We start from the raw sequence: 22,592 nt of genomic DNA on the forward strand, positions 1-22,592 counted from the left end.
CACAATGGGAATTCCCCAGTATCTTTGTTTCTTGGAGGAAGAAGAGTAGGAGTAACAGAGGATTCCAGGTTTTTTAAGGTAGCACTAGAGGTCCATTGTATTCACCCACTAGTAGCCTGACACAACAATATGCATGTTGTCTCTCATGTTTCCGCCTTGTGTGCAGTACTTTATACTTGTGCGCATTAAATTTCATCTGCCATTGTTCATGCATATTTTGCTCAACTCATTTTGTAATGTCAGTGCTGCATCCTTCGAATACAGTGCCCCTTTTAGTTTAGTATCATCTGAAAATGTGATCACCACACCTGATTTTCTTCTCCATTTGATTTCAATGGAAAAGAAAATTGGGCTGGGTGTAAAACGGGCTGTTGATTCGATTTTGCCTGTTTTGCCGAAGACCAATTTCACCCTCTGTTTCAGCATCCCTCAGTGGATAAGAAGCCAGTTTAGGAGCAATACCTGCAACTCTGTGGCCATAAGAGAAAGGGACATACCCATCATCCACTGTTACATTTCTGATCACGTTCAGTAATTTATCAGAGAATGTTCATTCATTCATCCATGCATTTCCCTCCAGACCTATACATGTGACATTAATATTATAAAAGCACAAAATGCAAATTTATGTCTTCGTTTGGCAATATCATTAGATCATGTTCAAGAATGTAAATAGGCTTATTATTAATGAATACTCCAATTAGTGAAAAAATGTTGTAGAATAGCAATCATCATGATTTACGACTTTCAAGCTCACTCCAAGGGAACTATTATTTGCTCGGTGTTTAATATCGTTCTTATTAATCACTAAATCCACGAGTTTACCTAAAGAGAGCGATTAATCTACAAAGTGTTTACTCAATCACCTCACATCCCACAAGAGACACAAAATAGAAATTTAAGAGTAAATAAATAGCTACTTGAATTATCTTATTCAGATATCTCTTTGGTGGGCCTGAAATTTAAACACACCAAATTATCTAAGGTTGCTTTCTTTGCTTATTAGTCCCTTGGATATATCAGTAATAACTATGGCTCTGAAAATCCACAAGACCATTTCTAACATTGTTGTGCTCCAGAGGCTGATGCCTTGCAAGGTTGACTCCACTGTAATTTTTGGCAGCATCTTAGCTCCTGTGGGGAAAGGGAGTACTGCTCTGGTGAGGCCTTCAACCTCTAGTGGATGACCCATATTTAACAGAATTCACCTATGTCACTGAAAAGTTGACTGCTATCTTTCCATTTCATCAAACATGCCTATACACAATTTTGATGGCTTTGTAGAAATGCTTTATGTCATGTCTATCAGCTTTCACATTCTTCAGCTATTTCAACAGCCATCACCATTGATCCTTTAGCTCTCCCTATTATCTGTAAACCAAATGCTTGATGTCTGTCCAATTGTTCTTGTTCTTATTTGTTGGCTTGCTCAGCCAGATGGTGTGAACCACATGCCTGATATCCAGCAACCGAGCACTCGGCATCATCTCGTTAAAGCAGTTCTGGTACTTTCACTTCAGAAAGCCAATAGCTTTAGATACAGCATTGTACATGGCCTCCTGGAATAAGTTCCACTTTTTATCCATGGTAGGGACAGCAGTTCACTCCATGTGTCTCTGGTTCCTTTAGGGTGCTATGTGCTTCTTGAATTTGTAGCTATCTGAGGTCAAGATACTTGGGGATCTTGTTCTTTTGATTTCAACGTAAGTTAGTACACTGGAGAGAGACTCCCATGAGACTCCCACTTTTTGGGATTCCTCCCAATACTATTTACATCATCATAGACCTCTATCACTAACATCTTACATAGTTACTTCATGTAATAACATACTTTCGTCATGACACTTTCTCTGTCACATTTTGTTGATTGGCTCAAATTAAAACTGCAGCAAATCAGAACTGAAGAGACAAGGAACAATCATTGACTTTGCATTACTGGATGAAGTCAATTTGAATTATCTCTTCAATTGTTCCATGTATCATGGGATTTTGTTACATCAGTCACTCATCACTCAATTTATTCAATAAATGTTATGCACCTGATATATGCATTGTGTTGAGAATGTTTTTGTGACTATGCAGAATAATACACACCACAGCAAAAGATGATCATTGATGACATTGGAGAAAGTGTTGGGAATAGTGTTGGTGAAGGTGGTTTGCACCAGTTTCTTTGGAACATGTGAATAGGAGGGTTCCTTAAATAGGGAGCTCAGACACTTAACTAAATGAGCCCTGTATTAACATCTGTGTACCAGTCTGTCTAGCCGCAGTAGCATTCCTGGAGCTACTTCCTCATTTTCACTACCTCCCTCCTACACTGGCATTCCTTGGTTCTGGTCTTTTTTCTTTCATGTTTAAGTCTCTTTGCAGAGCAAAGTTATTGAACACACAACACACACGAGCATCCTAGAGACTCGAGCAGGGCTGTACCGTAATGATCCTCTGCCTGCCCTCTCCCCCCCGCATCAAGGGAGCGTGTCTGGGGAGTTCCTAAGCTACCCCGGAATTCCGCTCAGTATGCCCTGCTAAGACCTGAACAGAAGTCTTGCCAGCTGAGAACCGGCATGACTCCCTTTGAGCCTTTTACCATGCAAAGATACACAATCCTGGAGGGGATCAATTAATTTTTAAAAATGCTACTGGGTCCATTGCGAACCAAAGACAGAAACAACTTACCTATTCTTTAGGCCGTTTCTCTTCTGCACTTCAGGCTTCACCTGAACAAAGCTGGGAACTATGGGGGAGGATTAGCAAGTGGGTGGATTAGCAAGGGGGTTCTCCCACTCGTCCGCCGTAACCTCCATGGAGAAACCCTGGGAAAGCAGCATTAATGGCATTTACACCATTTTTCTGGGGTTTCCATGGCTCGTCCCCCGAAGTTATGGTGAACAAGTGGTGCTCCCCATGGAAATGCACCCACTTGTCTTAGCTGGAAGAATAACTGGTGCTGTGAGGGAAGGTTTAATCTAATAGGATGGAGGGGGAGGGAAAAACAAGATGAGGAAGCAGAAAGCAAAGCAAAAGGGACAAGGGGTGTAGGAAAGGTGAAAGAGAAGATCAAGAAAGTAATAAAGAACAGATCAGAAAAGGAGGGATTAAAAAGAGTAAGATAGCAAAAAATGTTCTGAATAAAGTTGGTGGGCTAGCCAGACAAATTGTTACTGAGGTATAATATAATACTATTTACAAAGATCTGGCTCGGGCTAGGGCAGGATTGGGAGCGAAACATTCCTGATTACAAAATGCCCAGGATGGATAGAGTAGAAAAAAAAGCAGAGGTGGCAATATTAATTAAAGTTTCTGTTACAACACTGGACTTTAAGGATGATACAGCAGATGGTGGCAAGCTGAATCTTTCTGGTTAGAGTTAAGGAATTAGAAGGGATGTTACTCTACTGGGGGTTTATAATGGATCACTGAACAGTGGAAAAGCAATAGTAGAAGAGGTATGCAGACGAATTAGAGAAAAATGCAGATACAATGGTGCCATAACAATGGATGACTTTAATTATTCAAAAATAGATTGAAGTAAAAGTAATGTAAGTGCAAAGAAAGGGATGGGTATCTACAATGTGTCCAGGACTGCTTTCTAATTCAGTAAGGCCCCGAAATTCCATAGGGGTTCTCCTGGTCTCTCGCCATAACTTCAGCAGGAGACAGGCGGAAAAGCCCCAAGGAAACAGAATAAATGGCTCTTTTTAGGGTTCCACTGGTCTCCCGTTGAGGTTACTGTGAAGAATTTGGAGAATCAGCATGGAATTTCAGTGCCAATAGGCACGATTTTAAAAGAAATCTGTGGGTGCGTGGGGGTGGGGGTGTGGGTGGGGGGGGAAATAAAATCACATTTTCCAGGAACGGGCAGAAATCCCAGCTCCAAGGCACCGAAGAACGCGCCTGACCCAGAGCTATATGGCTGCACGCGTTGTTCCCAAACCCGAAAGTCCCTCCGGCAATTAAATCCGGCGGGACGATGTTAAAAGCAGCAGTTCAACTATTTCAAGTAGTTAAAAAAATCCATAAATGCAATTAACTATGAAGGCAAGCGATTTCAACGCTGCCTCAACATGTTTCCCGTGCTGTGTGAAACACGCCATGGGAAAGTAGGCGGGTTGCAGCCGGCAGCCATTTGGATATTTAAATCCCTGTTTGACAGATGGGGATCAAGGTTAGTTATTGCAGAAGGGCACTCAGTTCTCAGACAAATTTTTGGCTGGGAGATCTTTGTGTTTAGACTGAAAATTCTTGGTTTCCACTCAGAATTGTTCCGTTTACATATATTTACCAACTTTTCGGACTCCCTCAAACTGACACCATCAGGATGGTGGGGGGGGTCGCGATGACTGCATTCACTGGGTACATCCGAGGACGAGGAACATCATCATCCTCGCCAGGCACAGCGTGCACTTCCGCCACTTGTAGCTCCACAACACAGTGCTGCGCCACAGGCAACTGCACAAGAGCACAGAGGGGAACAATAGAGGGAGCAATGTCACAGGAGGCACTACCCACGTCAGAGGGTCTACAGACCGAGGCTCAGCTTCCTGAACCTCTCTGAGGAGCAGTGCGTACGGAGACTGAGAATGAGTCGCCAGGTGGTTGCAGCCATCTGCAGCCTCCTTCATGCCGAGCTGCTCCCGGCTGGGCCTGGCGGCATCTCATTACCCGTCGCAGTTAAAGTCACCACTGTCCTCAACTTCTTTGCCTCCGGATCATTCCAGGGTACCACGTCCTTGGGTGTGGAAGTTGTGGCAGAAAACTGAAGTGTTGCTAATGTAAAACCTGTTCAAGAAGGGAGAAAGGGATATACCAGGTAAGTATAGATCAGCCAACCTAAATGGTAATGGATAAGCTTCTAGACTAAATGGTAAAAGTTCAAAAAGAGTAGATGAGCAGAGAGCCTTAGGGGTTCAGATACATGAATCTTTAAAAGTGGAAGGACAAGTTTATAAAGCCAGAAAAAAAGCTTATGAGAACTAGGTTTATAAAATGGGGCATAGACTACATAACAAGTGTGGCATAACAAATATTTTGTTATGCCACACTTATAATATTAGGGCCAATCCCATGCTCCCAGTTAGGGTGCCACTCGCAAGGAGTGCATCAGGAATGAACACTCATGTGGAAAGTCATGAGCTGTGCACCCACAATTTCCTACAAAGTCACATTCCTCACTCAGAGTGTAGAATCACCTTTATTGCGTTCATTTTTGGCTGTCCCAGGATATAGATGTCAGGGAGAGGGAACAGTAGAGATGTACTGAGATGATAATGGGGATAAGAGGCTTTAGTTAGAAGAGACTAGAGAATCTGTTTTTTTTTTCCTAGAACAGAGAAGGTTCAGAGGAGATCTGATAGAAATGTTCAAAATTATGAAGAGTTTCGGTAAGGTAAACAGAGAAAATATTTTTCCACTGGTCCGTGACTCAGAATAGGCTTAAGAGGGAAAAGTTGGGAAAAGCTTTTTTTACATAGAGAGTTGTTTTCATTCACTTGCCTTCTTGCATGCAACATTGGTGTAGAGGAGTCCAGCACCTATATAATGTGCTGCTATCTCCCACATGAGCCATGGACCACTTGTTGTATGTATTGTAGGGTTTGTCACATCTGACACATATATTCAGAACCTCTCTGGCCACAGGGGATTTGCCAGAGGACTGGAGAACCGCTAATGTAATACCATTATTCAAGAAGGGGAGTAGGGAAAAACCGGGGAACTACAGGCCAGTGAGCCTAACATCAGTGGTAGGAAAATTATTGGAAAAAATTCTGAAGGACAAAATTAGTCTCCACTTGGAGAAGCAAGGATTAATCAGGGATAGTCAACATGGCTTTGTCAAGGGAAGATCATGTCTGACTAATTTGATTGAATTTTTTGAGGGGGTGACTAGGCGTGTGGATGAGGGTAACGCAGTGGATGTGGTATACATGGATTTCAGTAAGGCCTTCGATAAAGTCCCCCACAGGAGACTGGTCAAGAAGGTACGAGCCCATGGAATCCAGGGTGCCTTGGCACTTTGGATACAAAACTGGCTTAGTGGCAGAAGGCAGAGGGTGATGGTCGAAGGTTGTTTTTGTGACTGGAAGCCTGTGGCCAGTGGGGTACCACAGGGATCGGTGCTGGGTCCCTTGCTGTTTGTGGTCTACATTAATGACTTGGATATGAATGTAAAAGGTATGATCAGTAAGTTCGCTGATGATACAAAGATTGGTAGGGTGGTAAATAGCGAGGAGGATAGCCTCAGTCTGCAGGACGATATAGATGGGTTGGTCAGATGGGCGGAACAGTGGCAAATGGAATTTAACCCGGAAAAGTGCGAGGTGATGCACTTTTGAGGAACTAACAAGGCAAGGGAATACACAATGAATGGGAAGACCCTAGGCAAGACAGAGGGTCAGAGGGATCTTGGTGTGCAAGTTCACAGATCCCTGAAGGCGGCGGAACAGGTAGATAAGGTGGTAAAGAAGGCATATGGGATACTTGCCTTTATTAGCCGAGGCATAGAATATAAGAGCAAGGAGGTTATGATGGAGCTGTATAAAACACTGGTTAGGCCACAGCTGGAGTACTGTGTGCAGTTCTGGTCGCCACACTACAGGAAGGATGTGATCGCTTTGGAGAGGGTGCAGAGGAGATTCACCAGGATGTTACCAGGGCTGGAGCGCTTCAGCTATGAAGAGAGACTGGGAAGATTGGGTTTGTTTTCCTTGGAGCAGAGGAGGCTGAGGGGGGACATGATTGAGGTGTACAAAATTATGAGGGGCACAGATAGGATGGATAGTAAGGAGCTTTTTCCCTTCGTTGAGGGTTCTCTAACAAGGGGACATAGATTCAAGGTAAAAGGCGGGAGGTTTAGAGGGGATTTGAGAAAGAACTTTTTCACCCAGAGGGTGGTTGGAGTCTGGAACTCACTGCCTGAGAGGGTTGTGGAGGCAGGAACCCTCACAACATTCAAGAAGCATTTGGATGAGCACTTGAAATGCCATAGCATACAAGGCTACGGACCAAATGCTGGAATATGGGATTAGAGTAGACAGGGCTGATGGCCGGCGCGGACATGATGGGCCGAAGGGCCTCTATCCGTGCTGTATGACTCTATGATTCTATGACAATCCAAACACCGATTCCTACCGGTGTCCAGGGGTTGTTGAACTCTAGACGGTAAATTTTGGAAAATAAATAACCAAACTTATCGCCTTAAGATTAAACATAATTTTATTTAAATGATTGGTACAAGTTCATACAACCTTTTCACAGTAAAGAGTGGTTGGTGAGTTTACCGGGTGATCAATCTGCCACACTGAAGGCTGTTGCTTCTTTTTTAATGTTGTAGCTTTTTGACAACAGTAAGAGAAAGAGCTTTTGCCATGAGGTCTTCTTTTATGTTGTGAGAGTGAGGAACTTAAAGTAATTAATATTAGTAAAAAAAAAACTGGAGAAATTAACAGGACTAAAAGCCGACAAATCCCTTGGAACTGATGGCCTACATCCTAGGGTTTTAAAAGAGATGGCTGCAGAGATAGTGGATGCATTGGTTGTGATCTTCCAAAATTCCCTTGATTCTGTAATGGTCCCAGTGGATTGGAAGGTAACAAATGTAACACCGCTATTCAAGAAAGGAGGGAGAGAGAAAACAGGGAACTGCAGGCCAGTTAGCCTGACATCAGTCATCAGGAAAATGCTGGAATCCATTCTTAAGGAAGTGGTAACAGGGCACTTAGAAAATTATAATATGATTAGGCAGAGTCCACATGGTTTTATGAAAGGGAAATTGTGTTTTACAAATTTATTAGAGTTTTTTGAGGATGTAACTAGCAGGGTAGATAAAAGGGAACCAGTGGATGTAGTATATTTGGATTTTCAAAAGGCATTCGATAAGGTGCCACATAAAAGGTTGTTACACAAGATAAGGGCTCATGGGATTGGGGGTAATATATTAGCATGGATTGAGGATTGGTTAAAGTACAGAAAACAGAGAGTAGGAATAAACGGGTCATTTTCAGGTTGGCAGGCTGTAACTAATGGGGTGCCGCAAGGATCGGTGCTTGGGCCTCAGCTATTTACAATCTATATTAATCACTTTGATGAAGGGACCGAGTGTAATGTATCCAAGTTTGCTGACGATACAAAGCAAGATGGCAAAGTAAGTTGTGAGGATGACACAAAGGGCTCGATATTAGGAGGGAGGCGGGTTGCCAGTGGGGGGTCGACTGGGCACGTGGGTAACCCGCCCAGTAAAATCAGTGGGTTCCCCCCGCGATCATAAGTAAATTGAAGCCACTTACCTTGGCTTCCGGGTTTCGCGCTGGAAAGCTGTGCAGCAGGCGGACTGCGTACCCGCATCATAGGCTGTCAGCTGGAGGAGCCCTATTTAAAGGGGCAGTCCTCCACTGACTGATGCTGCAGAAAGGAGCCAAAATTACAACAGGGAGCAGCCCAGGGGGAAGGCTGCTCCCAGGTTTAATGATGCCTCACTCCAGGTCTTACTGGGTGGGGTGAGGAGGAAGGGGAAGACAGAGATCTTCTCCCCGGCGGATGGGAGGAAGTGGCCTGCCTCTGCCACCACCAAGGCCTGGCTCGAGGTGGCAGAGGAGGCCACCAGCACCACCAACATATCACGCACCTGCATACAGTGCAGGAGGCGCTTCAATGACCTCAGTAGGTCAGCCAAAGTGAGTACACTTACTCATTCCCCTACACTCCATCTGCCACATCACCACCCCCACCCCACATCTCCTTCTGCACTGCCAACACTACTCTATCACCTCACTCCTCACACCCACTCAAAGCTGATCCTCATCTTACCTGCACTTACTCACCTCGCCAGTACTCATCCCGCCACTAACACTTCATCCGGTCCTCATACAATCTCATGGCTCTGTCACATACTCACCCTCTCATGCACCTCTTTCATGGTCAGCCTCACCCGACCTGCCACTACCTGTACTGCAGCCACAGGGCATGCATCACGTATGTGTAGTAGGAAGCGTAAGGCAAACGTGTCGTGAGCATGAAGGGGATGCACAAGGGTGTTTGAGGGCTTGTGCAATAATGCCCTTTCATGAGGTTCTCCATGAACACCCTTGATGCCACCCATTGGGTCACCCTACAGTGGGTATATGTGTAGTTGCACGACTACTTTGTGCAGGTGCCTGTTGCGCAACACTGTGTTGTGTAGCTCCACGTGACGGGGGTGGACGGCAATCCTGGCGAAGCTGGTGATGTTGCTCGTCCTCCAATGGAGTAATGAATGCAGCAATGCACCCCCCCAATCCTGATGGTGTGAGTGTGAGGGGGTCCACAAAGTAGCTAAATGTGTTTGGACAGCAGAATTTAGGGTATGATTTAATAATTTGGATTGTGAAGACAACGATGTGGCAGGCAAAACTTTGTCTGAAGTGACAAAGTGCCCTGCTGCACTGAATGAGGGTTTACCCCACACCTGTTAAATGGACCTTTGCAGCTGCCACTGGTTGCTGGCTGTAACACGTCTGTTTAAACAAGGAGTGTTTCCTCCAGCATGGGAAACACGCTCTGGGTAGTCCAAAATCCGAATCCTCCTAAAATCTCCAACTAATGAGGTCTGTAAACGACCTCAAGTACCCAGATAATGATCTTAAGTGGGATCCCGCCGGCTTTGATTGCTGGTGGGAGTCCCACATGCCGGGGCTGCGCACGCACCGATTCGCGTCATTGGGGAACCCGGAAGTGGGCAGGTTGAAGCTGGGCTCTGAACCCGCTCCGGGAATCCCCAATTTTAGGAGCCCCCCCACCATGAACGCACCCGCTCGGCCATCCGAAAATTGACCCCAAAGAGTCTGCAGAGGGATATAGACAGGTTAAGTGAGTGGGCAAGAAGGTGGCAGATGGAGTATAATGTGGGGAAATGTGAGGTTATTCACTTTGGTTGGAAAAATAGAAAAATGGAATTTTTTTAAATGGTGAGAAACTATTAAATGTTGGTGTTCAGAGAGATTTGGGTGTCCATGTCCATAAAACACAAGAGAGTTAACATGCAGGTACAGCAAGCAATTAGGAAGCCAAATGGTATGTTGGCCTTTATTGCAAGGGGGTTGGAGTACAAGAGTAAGGAAGTCTTGCTACAATTGCACCTGTAGTACTGTGTACAGTTTTGGTCTCCTTACCTAAGGAAGGATACACTTGCGTTGGAGGCAGTGCAACAAGATTAATTCCTGGGATGAGAGGATTGTCCTTTGAGGAAAGATTGAATAAAATGGGCCTATATTCTCTGGAGTTTAGAAGGATGAGAGAGGCTCTCATTGAAAAGTATAAAATTCTCAGAGGGCTTGACAGGGTAGATACTGAGAGATTGTTTCCCCTGGCTATAGAGTTTAGAACCAGGGGGCATCGTTTCAGGATAAGGCATTGGCCATTTAGGACTGAGATGAGGAGATATTTCTTCACTCAAAAAGTGGTGAATCTTTGGAATTCTCTACCCCAGAGGGCTGTGGATGCTGAGTCATTGACTATATTCAAGGCTGAGAAAGATAGATGGACTCCAGGGGAATCAAGGGATATGGGGATCAGGCGGGAAAGTGGAGTTGAGGTCAAAGATCAGCCATGATCTGATTGAATGGCAGAGCAGTCTCGAGGGGCCGTATGGCCTACTCCTGCTCCTGTTTCTTATGTTTTTATGTTTCAGAACAAGGCAATGTAAAATTGGGAGAGCTATCACCCATATCCAATCACCTCTCTTGTTAGGCTTCGACCACCAGCAGACCTCAATTATTGACAGTTAAGTCAATTAAAACTAGATACCATGATCTCATATGGCAGACAAATGGACTTCAATGTGTCCTGTTGGTGCTTCACATTTCTATTGTCTAATCATTCTGTGTGTTGGAGACTTGACTACTTTCATAGTCTCTTGATGGCCTGATGTGATCTTGTGGTCTGTGGCCCCTTTATCTCATCAATGGTTTTTGCACATCAAAAACGTGTTAGAGGACTTCTGGTAGTTTCTGTTTGCAGTTTTTAAATTGATTGTCCAAATGTTCAAATGTAAAGTTGAAAAGCTATCTACCAGTTTCTGCCTCTCCATTGTTCCGGCTAGTCTCTGGTATTAACACATGTCAGAAGAAAATGGGATCCTTTCCACACGCTATGTGGATTAGCTGTCAGCTGTCTGCCTTCATTGTCCCGGCTAAGTTCCAATGTTTTTACAAGCCTAAAGCTTGTTCTGCAAGTTTAAGGGACAAAGTTAACCCTTTCCCTCTCTATCCAACGTTGAATTCACAATATCAATAGGGGTTTTAACCCCTGTCTTACGGTGTCTTTAGTGTACAAACATGCAAGAATGACCAACTCAATGGTGCAAAAAGGCTCTTAAATCTCGCAGTACATAAGTTTGCCATTGGGATATTACAACATCAATGTCAATTGCAGGGGAGATTTTGATTATGCAGGGCATAGGCAAAGTAGAAACATGTATTATGAATGCTATGGAGGCTTCAAGGGTCTTAAATCATAATTCGGTCATTGCCAGCTTCAACTCACTTGAACAACAGTTACAGGCAGCCATGAGGGAGAGAAGACTCGACAGCCTTTGGATCTCTTGTGGTTTAGCGAAAGAAGATATGAAGAAAATGAAGAGGAACTTGTACTTATATAGCAAATTTCACAACCGCAGCACACCCAAAGCATTTTACAGCCACTTAAGTACTTTTTTGAAGCGTAGTCACTTTTTAGTTGTCTAGTAGTAAATGTAAGTTTGAGCCCTGTACTAGCTTGATTGAGTTCAACTTTCACCAAATAAGTCCCTTGCAAATCAAGCAACACAAATATTAATTTATATCACTCTTTACCCAGATAGCTATGGTTCAAAAATGGCTTTCAAAAGAAGAAACTGACTGGTAGCCTACTACTTAAATAGTTAAGCTGTTTTTTCAGATGAATTGCACTATCCAGTTTCAGATAAGTGGTTAAACAACTGATTCCCAGATAAAAGTTTACAAGTTTGCATTCCAGAAATGTCTACCAGTTCCATACTTTCTTTAGTTGTATGAACAAGTTTGTCAAATGCCTTTTCATGAAGACCATTTCCTTTCATAATGTTTATAGTGGTATTTTGACTGGAAGAGATGTGATGGGAAGCGATTTATTTTTTATTCATTCATGGGATGTGGGTGTCGCTGGCAAGGCCAGCATTTATTACCCATCCCTAATTGCCCTTGAGAAGGTGGTGGTGAGCTGCCTCTTGAAGCGCTGCAGTCCATGTGGTGAAGGCTCTCCCACAGTGCTGTTAGGGAGTTCCAGGATTCTGACCCAGTGACGATGAAGGAACGGCAATATATTTCCAACTCAGGATGGTGTGTGACTTGGAGGGGAACGTGCAGGTGGTGTTGTTCCCATGCACCTGCTGCCCTTGCCCTTCTAGGCGGTAAAGGTCGCAGGTTTGGGTGGTGCTGTCGAAGGAGCCTTGGCGAGTTGCTGCAGTGCATCTTGTAGATGGTACACACTGCAACCACTGTGCGCCGGTGGTGAAGGGAGTGAATGTTTAGGGTGCTGGATGGGGTGCCAATCAAGCGGGCTGCTTTGTCCTGGATGGTGTCGAGCTTCTCGAGTGTTGTTGGAGCTGCACTCAGCCAGGCAAGTGGAGAGTATTCCATCACACTCCTGACTTGTGCCTTGTAGATGGTGCAAAGGCTTTGGGGAGTCAGGAGGTGAGTCACTCGCCACAGAATACTGTGCAGAATTGGTAAAATTACAATAGTGGGGAGAGGTTTAGAAACTGACAGAGTATTATGATAATTTAATATTTTGGATTCTAAAGTGATATTTGTGACTTTTGAGCATCCGACTTCTTTCTGTTTTGTTTTCACTCCCTTTACTGAAATGTAGGCCCTGATTTTAACTGCCCCCTCCTGGCAGAAATCGGGCAGGGTGGCAGTTAAAATAATGCTGGTCAGTTTCCGCCTCCGATCCTGCTTCATCCCCGCCGCGTCCCCATATTAACCTGCATTTTTGAGCAGGTCACCCGCAGGAATCGGCGGAAGACGGGGAAACTGACCAGCGTTATTTTAACTGCCACCCTGCCCGATTTCTGCCAGGAGGGGGCACTTAAAATCAGGGCCTACATTTCAGTAAAGGGAGTGAAAACAAAACAGAAAGAAGCCAGAAGCTCAAAAGTCTGATGATGTCATCAGAACCTGATATGCAATTTGAAGCTGAGGCCTGAGGCCTGGGGGGGGGGGGGGGGCGGGGAACAGTGTTGTCTTCCTCATTAGGCAAACCTGACGGGAGCTGGATCCTGGGCCACAAGAGGCCCAGAAGGTAAGTTTCAAATTGATTTTTCAGGTTTCCTTCTGGGCCAGGACGGGCAGGAGTGTTTCTCCGGGCCTCACAAGGAAGCCTTGGGCCTTTCTTGCACAAGGCTACCCCTCCCCCCGATCACGGCAACTCTCCCCCCCTCCCCCCAATCATGGGCAGACACCACACTAATTGCTAGGACCGTCCCCACGGATCCCCGGCTGCGGCCTCCTGATGCTTGAATGCGCTCCCACCCGCCAGCCAGGCTGTGAATTTGGCCGGCCGGCAGGCAAGAGACTGCAGCAGTTATTTAAATGTGGCCCTGCCATTAAGATCAGCAGGGCCTCCACATCCTTAGCTTTGCTGGGTTTTCCCCATGCTACAAGGCTCGCCCGCACCCTCCCATCTTCCCATTAATATCGGGGCCATAGTGTGCTGGTGAAATATAAAATGGTTTATATTTTAACCATAAGGCATAATATCAAATAAAATTACAAAAATGTAGTGTAAATAAGAATTAATACAAAATCAGTTCTGAGTTATAAACAATTCCAATTTATACCACCCTGCTACATATAGTTCATAAAAAACATAATTTTAATTTTAAATCAAACCTGACGGTATCAGTTGAATAAGGTAAGAATTTGGTTTTAAGGTAATTTTCTCATCCAGAAGTAATCATTATTCTGTACCAGAAAACCATTTTGAAACGCAGCACTGTGCAATTAAAAACAGATGAACCATATTATAATTTCAAATGAATCACTACTTCCTAATTTAATATGTAGTAGAATCTCATCAAGTCATCCAACCTGACCTGTAGGTTAGGTGGTCTGTGCTAAAAAAAATATAGTAACACACTAAGGAATCCAGTTTACTACATTTCAGTCTAGTATGTTCACAATGGCTAGACAACAAACTCATGACTCACTCTGCGTCATAACAATAAAAAGTAATACAATCCTTCTCTTTAGATTGTTTTCTAGCCTTTTCCAAACTCTGTATCATGGTATGTTCAAAAGTTGCTACAGTTAATAGCTCCTCTTATGGCCAGAAATTGCTCCATCATATTTATCCCACAGGAAAAAATCATATACTCATTACGACTTTGCCAGTTGGGGATCAATGTATTCGTGGAGCGATTTTTAGACGTCTTTTTGTTGCGCATATTTGCAGTTCCAGTTTCCTCTTTCCAAATGTTATTTTGTTGACTGTCCATCTAAGTAGTCAGTTCAAGAGCTGACAGACAGAGTCTAATGGGGTGGAATTGTCCTATTTAATTCCTTAAGCCCCATTTCAGCACTGGACACTCGATTAATATGGAGTTAGCTTGCTCTATAAACTATTCTGTGGAACACACTAGGAAGGCTTGGACAAAAAATGGGGACTCATGAAAGTTAAGCCTATAACTGTCCCGTTAACAGCATTATGCAATAAGAGCTTACTTTTCCACTAGTAGATGCTACATATCGCTGTTTGCACTAAATCTAAGGGCCCGATATTAGCACCCGCTATCGGGTGCGTTCCTGGCGGGGGGGCTCCGAAAATCGGGGAATCTTCCGGGTTCCCCACAGACACGCTGACATGCGTGCGCAGCCCCTGCATGTGGGACTCCCGCAGGCAATTAAAGCCAGCGGGATGCCACTTAACAGTATTTATTGTGCTATTTCAGGTCGTTAACAGACCTGATTAAGGGAATATGTCAGGAGGGGTGGGATTTTAGAAACAACTGGGACTGTTTCCCATACTGGGGGAAACACTCCCAGTTCAAATGGACGTGTTGCAGCTATCAGCCTGTGGCAGCTGCAAAGGTGCATTTGACAGGTGGGGTGGGGGAGACCCTCACTCATTGCAGGAGGCCACTCTGTCACTTTGGACAAAGTTTGGCCTCCACCACCCTCCTCCTAACAATCAAATTCACAAATTTGCACACTTACCCCGGGGTCCAGACACATGTACCTACCTTGCGGACCCCCTCAGATGTGCATCTTCCGGATGGGGGCCGCCGTAGCTGCAGTCATGACCTCCTCGGAGGGCAAACAGGATCACCAGCCTCACCAGCCACGTCGTCCACCTCTGACACGTGGAGCTCCACAACAGAGTGCTGTGACACATCCACCTGCACGGCAGGAGGGAGGGCAACCGCAGAGAGAGATGCTTCGCAGAGGGCACTACCCTCGCCACAGGGTCCACAGACCGAGGCTCAGCTTCCTGGACCTCTCTGAGCAGCAGTGCACATGGAGGCTCAGAGTCATTCGACATGTAGTCGTGGACATCTGCAGCCTCCTTCATGCCGAGTTGCTCCCGGCTGGCCCGAGCACCATCTTCTTACTTGTCGCTGTCAAAGTCACCACTGCCCTCAACAACTTCTCCTTCGCATCCTTCCAGGGTGCCATTGGGGACATCGCCGACGTCTCTCAGTCGTCTGCACAAAAGAGCCCTGCAAATACACCTACACCCACTCTGCAGTGACACAATGGGTGGCATCAGGTGTGGGTCTTCATTGTGATCCTCAGGAAAGGGCATTATTGCACAAACCAGACAAGATTCTCAAAGACGTGGCAGTAGTGGTGCCAATATAATATATGATGTGTGTTGGTCAGAAATTAAATATAAGTAAAACCCATGACAAACCCTCAAACACCCTTGTGCATCCCCTTCATGCTCACGACACGTTTGCCTTACGCTTCCTACTGCACATATGTGATGCATGCCCTGTGGCTGCAGCACAGGTAGTGGCAGGTTGAGTGAGGCTGACCGTGAAAGAGATGCATGAGAGGGTGAGTATGAGATAGAGCCATGAGATTGTATGAGGATTGGGTTGAGTGGTAGTGGCGGGATGAGTACTGGCGAGGTGAGTAAGTGCAGGTAAGATGAGGATGAGGTTTGAGTGGGTATTAGGGGTGATGTGACAGAGTAGTGTTGGCAGTGGAGAAGGAGATGTGGGGTGGGGGCGGTGATGTGGCAGACGGAGTGTAGGGGAATGAGTAAGTGTACTCACTTTGGCTGACCTACTTCGGTCATTGCAGCGCCTCCTGCACTGTATGCAGGTGCGTGATATGTTGTTGGTGCAGGTGACCTCCTCTGCCACCTCGAGCCAGGCCTTCTTGGTGGCAGAGGCAGGCCACTTCCTCCCTCCCGCCGGGAGGAAGATCTCTGTCCTCCCCCTCCTCCTCCTCACCCCATCCAATGATACCTGGAGTGAAGCATCATTAACCTGGGAGCAGCCTTCCCCCTGGGCTGCTCCATGCTGTGATTTTTCCTATTTGTTGCAGCATCAGTCAGTGGAGGACTGCCCCTTTAAATAGAGCTCCTCCAGCTGACAGACCTTACTGTGCATGTGCAGTCCGCCCGATGCGCAGCTCAGCAGTGGGGAACCCGGAAGACCAGGTAAGTGGATCCAATTAGGCTGTGATCACACGTGGGGCAGACTGATTTCACCGGGCGCGTTACCCACGTGCCCAGTCGCCCCCCCGCCGCGAACCCGCCGCCCTCCTAATATCGAGCCCTAAGTGTATAAAAATGGTCATGTCACTCAAGATCACAAGATAGGTTTGAATGACGAGGGCAATTCAGATCACTTGATCCTCCTTCTTCCAGAATACTATCTCTACTGTTGCAAATGAATGGGACCCCTTTCTTCATTATTGGTAATTTCCTCTTGAAACTGGGATATTCAATGCAGGAGCCAATAAATATATTTATCTCAATCAGAAATATACCCTTTGTTACATGGAGATTGTTTGTAACTGAAGCTGGATCCATCATTACCTTTAGTGAGTATGTTGTTGCTTGTACTAATCTAGTATTTGGTAACAGTGACTAACAGGTTATAAATAAGAATAGGCAGTAGGAATTTTCTGCCCAGAAGCTTGAATTTTAGAGTCATTTTCATACGATCTGGGCAAGGGGAAGGTATCCAGTTAGTAGTTAAACCACCCCTTTGGGAAATATTATTTACAATGTTCCATTGACTTTTTAAAAAATATATTATTCAGTTGTTCTGGTTCAGTTTATCACCATGTCTAACAGTGTATTCAGTAGCATGGATATGATATTAAATAATGCACATACTGTAAAATACCCAAGCAGGGTGACTTTAATCCAACTACATAATTACTCGTTTAACCATATGCTTCTTGTATTTGAAAGAACATAAATTCCAGTAGTAGGGCATCATCACAGCCCCACTCCAGCTTTTGTATTTTAAAATGTTATCTTAGTGCAAGTAATCCAAAATAATTTTGGTATTAATTTTAGTACATGATCCTTCTTTTGCTTTTATCACATAATTATCAGAAGTTATAAAGTAACAATTCAAGCTGATTCCATCTCCATATTTAACTAGTAAACTACACACATTGAATCTGTGTTCATAAATATATTTCTGCATACATGTATACATATGCTTTATTTATGAATGACTTAATCATGTTATCCTCAATGCATAATACATCAGAAGCAAACAGGAGTAAACAATTATCTGCATACCAGCAAACTTACATTGTAAGAACTATTTTCCTGGGTATTTTAGTGTGCTTCTCTTATTTTCCTTTATACTGTTTTAAAGAAGTGTTTAATTTAACTTGCTGGCCTAAACCCCATTGACGAGGAGATGAGTCACTGTTCTCCATATGCAGTAGAGACGTCATATGTCTCAGAACCTTGGAAATTATTTTGGCTACACCAGTCAACAATGCATTTATTCAAAGGATCTTCAGTGTTATTTAGAATTTATGGATAAACCAGCAGAGCCGAGTATGAGTCCAACTCATAACGGCTGAAATTTGTGTATAAACAACATTCTCATTTTGTGAGCATATCTGCAAGAATGAGATCAAATCTCAAATATGCATTCAAGCACAAAGTAGCTTAAAGGTATTAATCCTGAAAATCTACAGAAAGGGGAGGGAAGTTTTGCAGTACACTGTTCACGGAAGGGTCAGATTTTCGTTCGGCCCCTTTTTGGCTCTGTTTAAAATTCCGGCACTTTTGTAGGTGGGGCCATAATGCACAGCCCACAAAGTAAAATGAAGCAAATTTGTCATATGGCATATTTCTCTCAATTACACCCTGGCAATACTGGATGCCAGGGAAACCTGTGAGTCGCTAGCATTCAAAGTTTATAGGGTACTGGGGAGGGGGAGCTTCTGCATTCAAAGGTCATTTTCTGGAATGCAATTGATTGCATCGCTGAAACTGGCAGAAGAAGGAACCAAGCATATTTTGTTAGTTTCAGTGCTCCTTCCAGAACCCCATAGGCCACTGGGGCAGCAGCAAAGCTCCTCCCTCATCTGTCAGGCAGGAGCCCAGATATGCCAAAGGTGGCACAGGTACATGCCCAAAATATTCAACGAACCTGACCCCAGGATTTCTGACAGGGTCAAGGACACTGGCAGTGGGTAGACGGAGGTTCCACTCCATCCAAAATCCATCTCACCCAAAGACGCTCCAGGAATTTCTGTGCCATTATAGATAAGTTATTCTGCTTCTTCACTGTTGATGTGTGACTGAGGCTGGGCAACTCCTTGCAGTTGGTCCCGCTCTGCCGCCATAACTTCACCGGAAGCGTGGCAGATCCCTATTTACGCGCGTATATGAGGTTTCAGCCATTCTGCCACACTTCCGCTGAAGTTACAGCGGGACCAGCTCCGAGGAATTTGCTGGCCATAGATTTTGGTGAAATCAGGTGCTAAATTAATGTGTTTCAAGCAGCTTCGACATTGACATCATCTGGGCTATCCTGAAATCACATTCTTATCGCTGACCCATTGCCCCACCTCGAACCAGTATCTGTCCAGTTTTGGATTTGCCAAAAGATGGGAACACTATGGGAAACATGGAGAGTAGCCACACCTAATATCCCGCTGTTAAAATGATGGAATCAAATTGAAAATTTCCAGTGCACAACACTTCGGCAGAGTTGGGTATTGTTAAAAAACTAAAAAAAGCTTCATAGTTAATGGAAACTTCTTCCACATAACAAATTATTTTGGGATTTTAAACCTGTTTATTTGGCTCAGTATCAGCTTGGTTTAGTTGGTGCCACTCTTACCTCTGAGGTAGAAAATTGTGGGCTCAGGCCCCATTCCCAGGCTTGAGCACATAATCTAGGTTGATGAACCTCGTGCAGTGCTGAGGGAGTGCGACATTGTTAGGGGCTCTGACCTTCACTTGAGGTATTAAACCAAGGCTCCATTCGCCAGGTCACATGAATGTTGACGATCCCATTTGAAAAAGAGTAAGGAATTCTGGCTAACAATCCTCCATGAAACAAAAACAGATTAACTGTTGGTTCAGTTGATTGGTGTTGTGGGATCTTGTGGGCAAAATGGTTACCGTTTGCATTTCAAAGTATTTAATTGTCTATGAAGTACCTTGGGACACTGGAGAGACTTGATCAGACACAATATAAATGTGAGTTCTTTCTATTTTCCTCTCCTTATTGTCACCAGAAATACTATTACTCTTTTACAAAGGTCAAGTGGCTCAATTTTGGGTAGTTCAGTCAATTAATTAGCAACAATTTATATCACTGACCAGCAAATTTATAGCTACACTGTAAATGTAATGCCACATTAGTGCTTTGATCATGAATGTGCAGTTTTCCAATGGATTTTACAGAAGACTATCACCCACCAATACAGATATTTGACCTGTATTTTTATATGTATCTGTGGCCTAATTAAGTGCTAGTAAATTACCACAGGTTGTATTTTTAGCTGCTGCAGACATCAACAGGAGATTTGTATCAAATATTTATAAGCAACTTGCTGTGAACCTGCTGTCTTGTAGCTAAGTTCAAATGAAATTTTGTATCTAGAGGGAAGTTTTCAATCCAGTAAATAAGTCTGCATCATTTACATTGATAATTCATTGCAAATCGGCAACAACTGCGAGTAAACAGCTGGTTCATAAACAAAGCTTATGTCACAGCTTTTACTGAGTACGTTTATGTTACTGCAACATTGTAGAAGTAACTGGTCATCTGTAAACTGAGTACATTTTTATGAGGGCAGTAAAATGTTGAGATTTACCTTTTCTATCATTTTTCGATCACTTGGCTTTTTATCTGCTTTTCAAATAATCCTGTAATCAGGTGTGTTTTATACACTGCGGGTTACGGCATGATTTGAAAAGGAAACAAAAGATACGGGTTAGAAATGATCAATCTTAATGTCCACTGCTGTTGCAAGCGTTGTCTTTTTTGAAATGACGTTGACTTCTGAAGCCAGCTGTTAAATAACGCTAAAAACAGGGCTGCTAAAACAGCAACAAGTGTATTGAATTGCACATTAACAAAACACATAAGCCACTGGTAACTTCAATTACAGGTAGTCAGAAATCAACAAAACGAACAAAACCCTTAAGGCTCAAGCCCGTGAGATGCCATGATTGATGCATCCAGCTTTTAATTAATAACAAGTTTCTGCTAACTCAATTTCCACAGTTTCTCTCAGTTTCTGCAATTCATATGCAGCAGGAATAATCAATTTGACTTCATTGAAGTTTGACCTCCTACAGCTGTATGAGCTATGACAGCTGAGTGGTTGACATCATTAACGTTGAATTGTATTTAAATCCGTGTCTGCAGAAGGCTGCCAGTCTCCCCAAAGTAGACTTTGTCACACTCGCAAAGGATAGAATATTAGCAGGAATGCGATTGTTTGGTTGGCTCAGGATACTAATCATGTTAGGAGTGGCTCAAAGTACACAATTTATCACTGTGAAAAGCCATGAAAATGCACTTTAAAGGCAAGTTAGATATTAATATGTGCATTATTGAGCATGTTATGAAAAACAAGCATCAACTTGTTTAATTTTTTTTCTGGTTCCCGCATACCATCTGGAAGTTAATGCAGCAATGACCCATGTTATTGATCAAAGGGAAGGCATCGCCTGCAGACGTATGAATGCTGACATGAGTGCAATCAGTGATGCCTTGTCTTCTGGCAAGTCACATGACTCAGAAAATTGCATCTTCTTCTCCAGCTACTGTGGTAACCTGATGTTGATCTTTATAGGGGTAATTTTGAGTATAGCACCCAGTGTGGAACCTCTCCCAGAGGAATGCATATTTATAATTCAGGTATGCACTCCACCAATGATTTTTGCATTCATTAATTTTGATGGATGGAAAATTGCGTGTGGGGAGGGGGCATCACCTAGCTTCCGAAATGCACTCCACACCAGGAGCACAAACTCATAAAATGCATGACATAAATAGGGCATTTGTTGCCTCTGCCTTGAAGCATACTGCATACTGGCTGACACTTAGTGATACCTAGAAGGACTCAGTGGCACAGAAGAAGCAGTCATTTTCACTTCCACCATTAGCACTGTCCATATGTAGCTGCTTGGCTGTAGGTCTGGTTCCGAGGGCATGACCCAAGTCATTGTTTGTGTCCCTGGTGAGGTCTGGCGGAGAATTTTAACTCACCCTGCTGGGTGGGAACTGGTCAGGCGGACAGTTACAATGCCCTGTGCGACTTACCCCTCCGATTTCGCTGCATTCCCGCGGGTCCCGATATTAACCTGTTCTTTTTAGCAGGTGAGCAGGGCATGCGCTGGAAGCCAGCAGGGTCCTGCTTTAAATATACAGATCGGGCTCCAATGACTCATCGAGGCCCCACTGCAATCTTGACCGTAGGCCTGCGCGGGAAGGCCCTCATGGCATTTCCGACAGGTGAAATCTGCCGGGGTCAGAAGAGGCCCAGAAAGGTCATTTTCTGTTTATTTTTCCTTGTTAGGCCAGGGGGAGCAGGAATGCTTCTTTGGGCAAAACAAGGAAATCTTGGGCCTCCCCTGCCCTGGGCTTCCTTCCCCCTCTGACTCCCCTTCCAACCATTTACCTGAATGTCGATGACCATTCCTTTGGGTTCCCAGCTGCGGCCTCCTGCCGTCCAAAATTCCACTCCTCCCCACCGGCCAGCAAGTACTTCCTATCAGGTTTGGGCAGAAGACTAACTGCAAGCATGCAGGTAAAACCCAGGAGTTAAAACCTCCCAGGCCTCACGTTGCGGAGGGCTGGACGGTTTCCCATCAACCTCGGCTCCGGGCTAGACCGAACCCACTCTTCATAATATTGCCCCCATAGTCTGCACACATTTTGCCGAGATCCAGGTAGCTACATCTACAGTACTCATCCTGCATTGGTTAACATCAAGTGTTGGTAGGCCGCTTTCCATCCCCATTGATTTTACTCACCATCGTCTCCTGCTGTTCCTCTAATATATCCAACAATGACATACTTCAGACTACACCCGTGCTGCTGCGTTCACTGGAGCACTCCTCTGATTATTTATGTAAGGATTATCCTTCTC

The sequence above is a fragment of the Heptranchias perlo genome, chromosome 1 (assembly GCF_035084215.1).
Source record: "Heptranchias perlo isolate sHepPer1 chromosome 1, sHepPer1.hap1, whole genome shotgun sequence".
Taxonomy (NCBI): Eukaryota; Metazoa; Chordata; class Chondrichthyes; order Hexanchiformes; family Hexanchidae; genus Heptranchias; species Heptranchias perlo.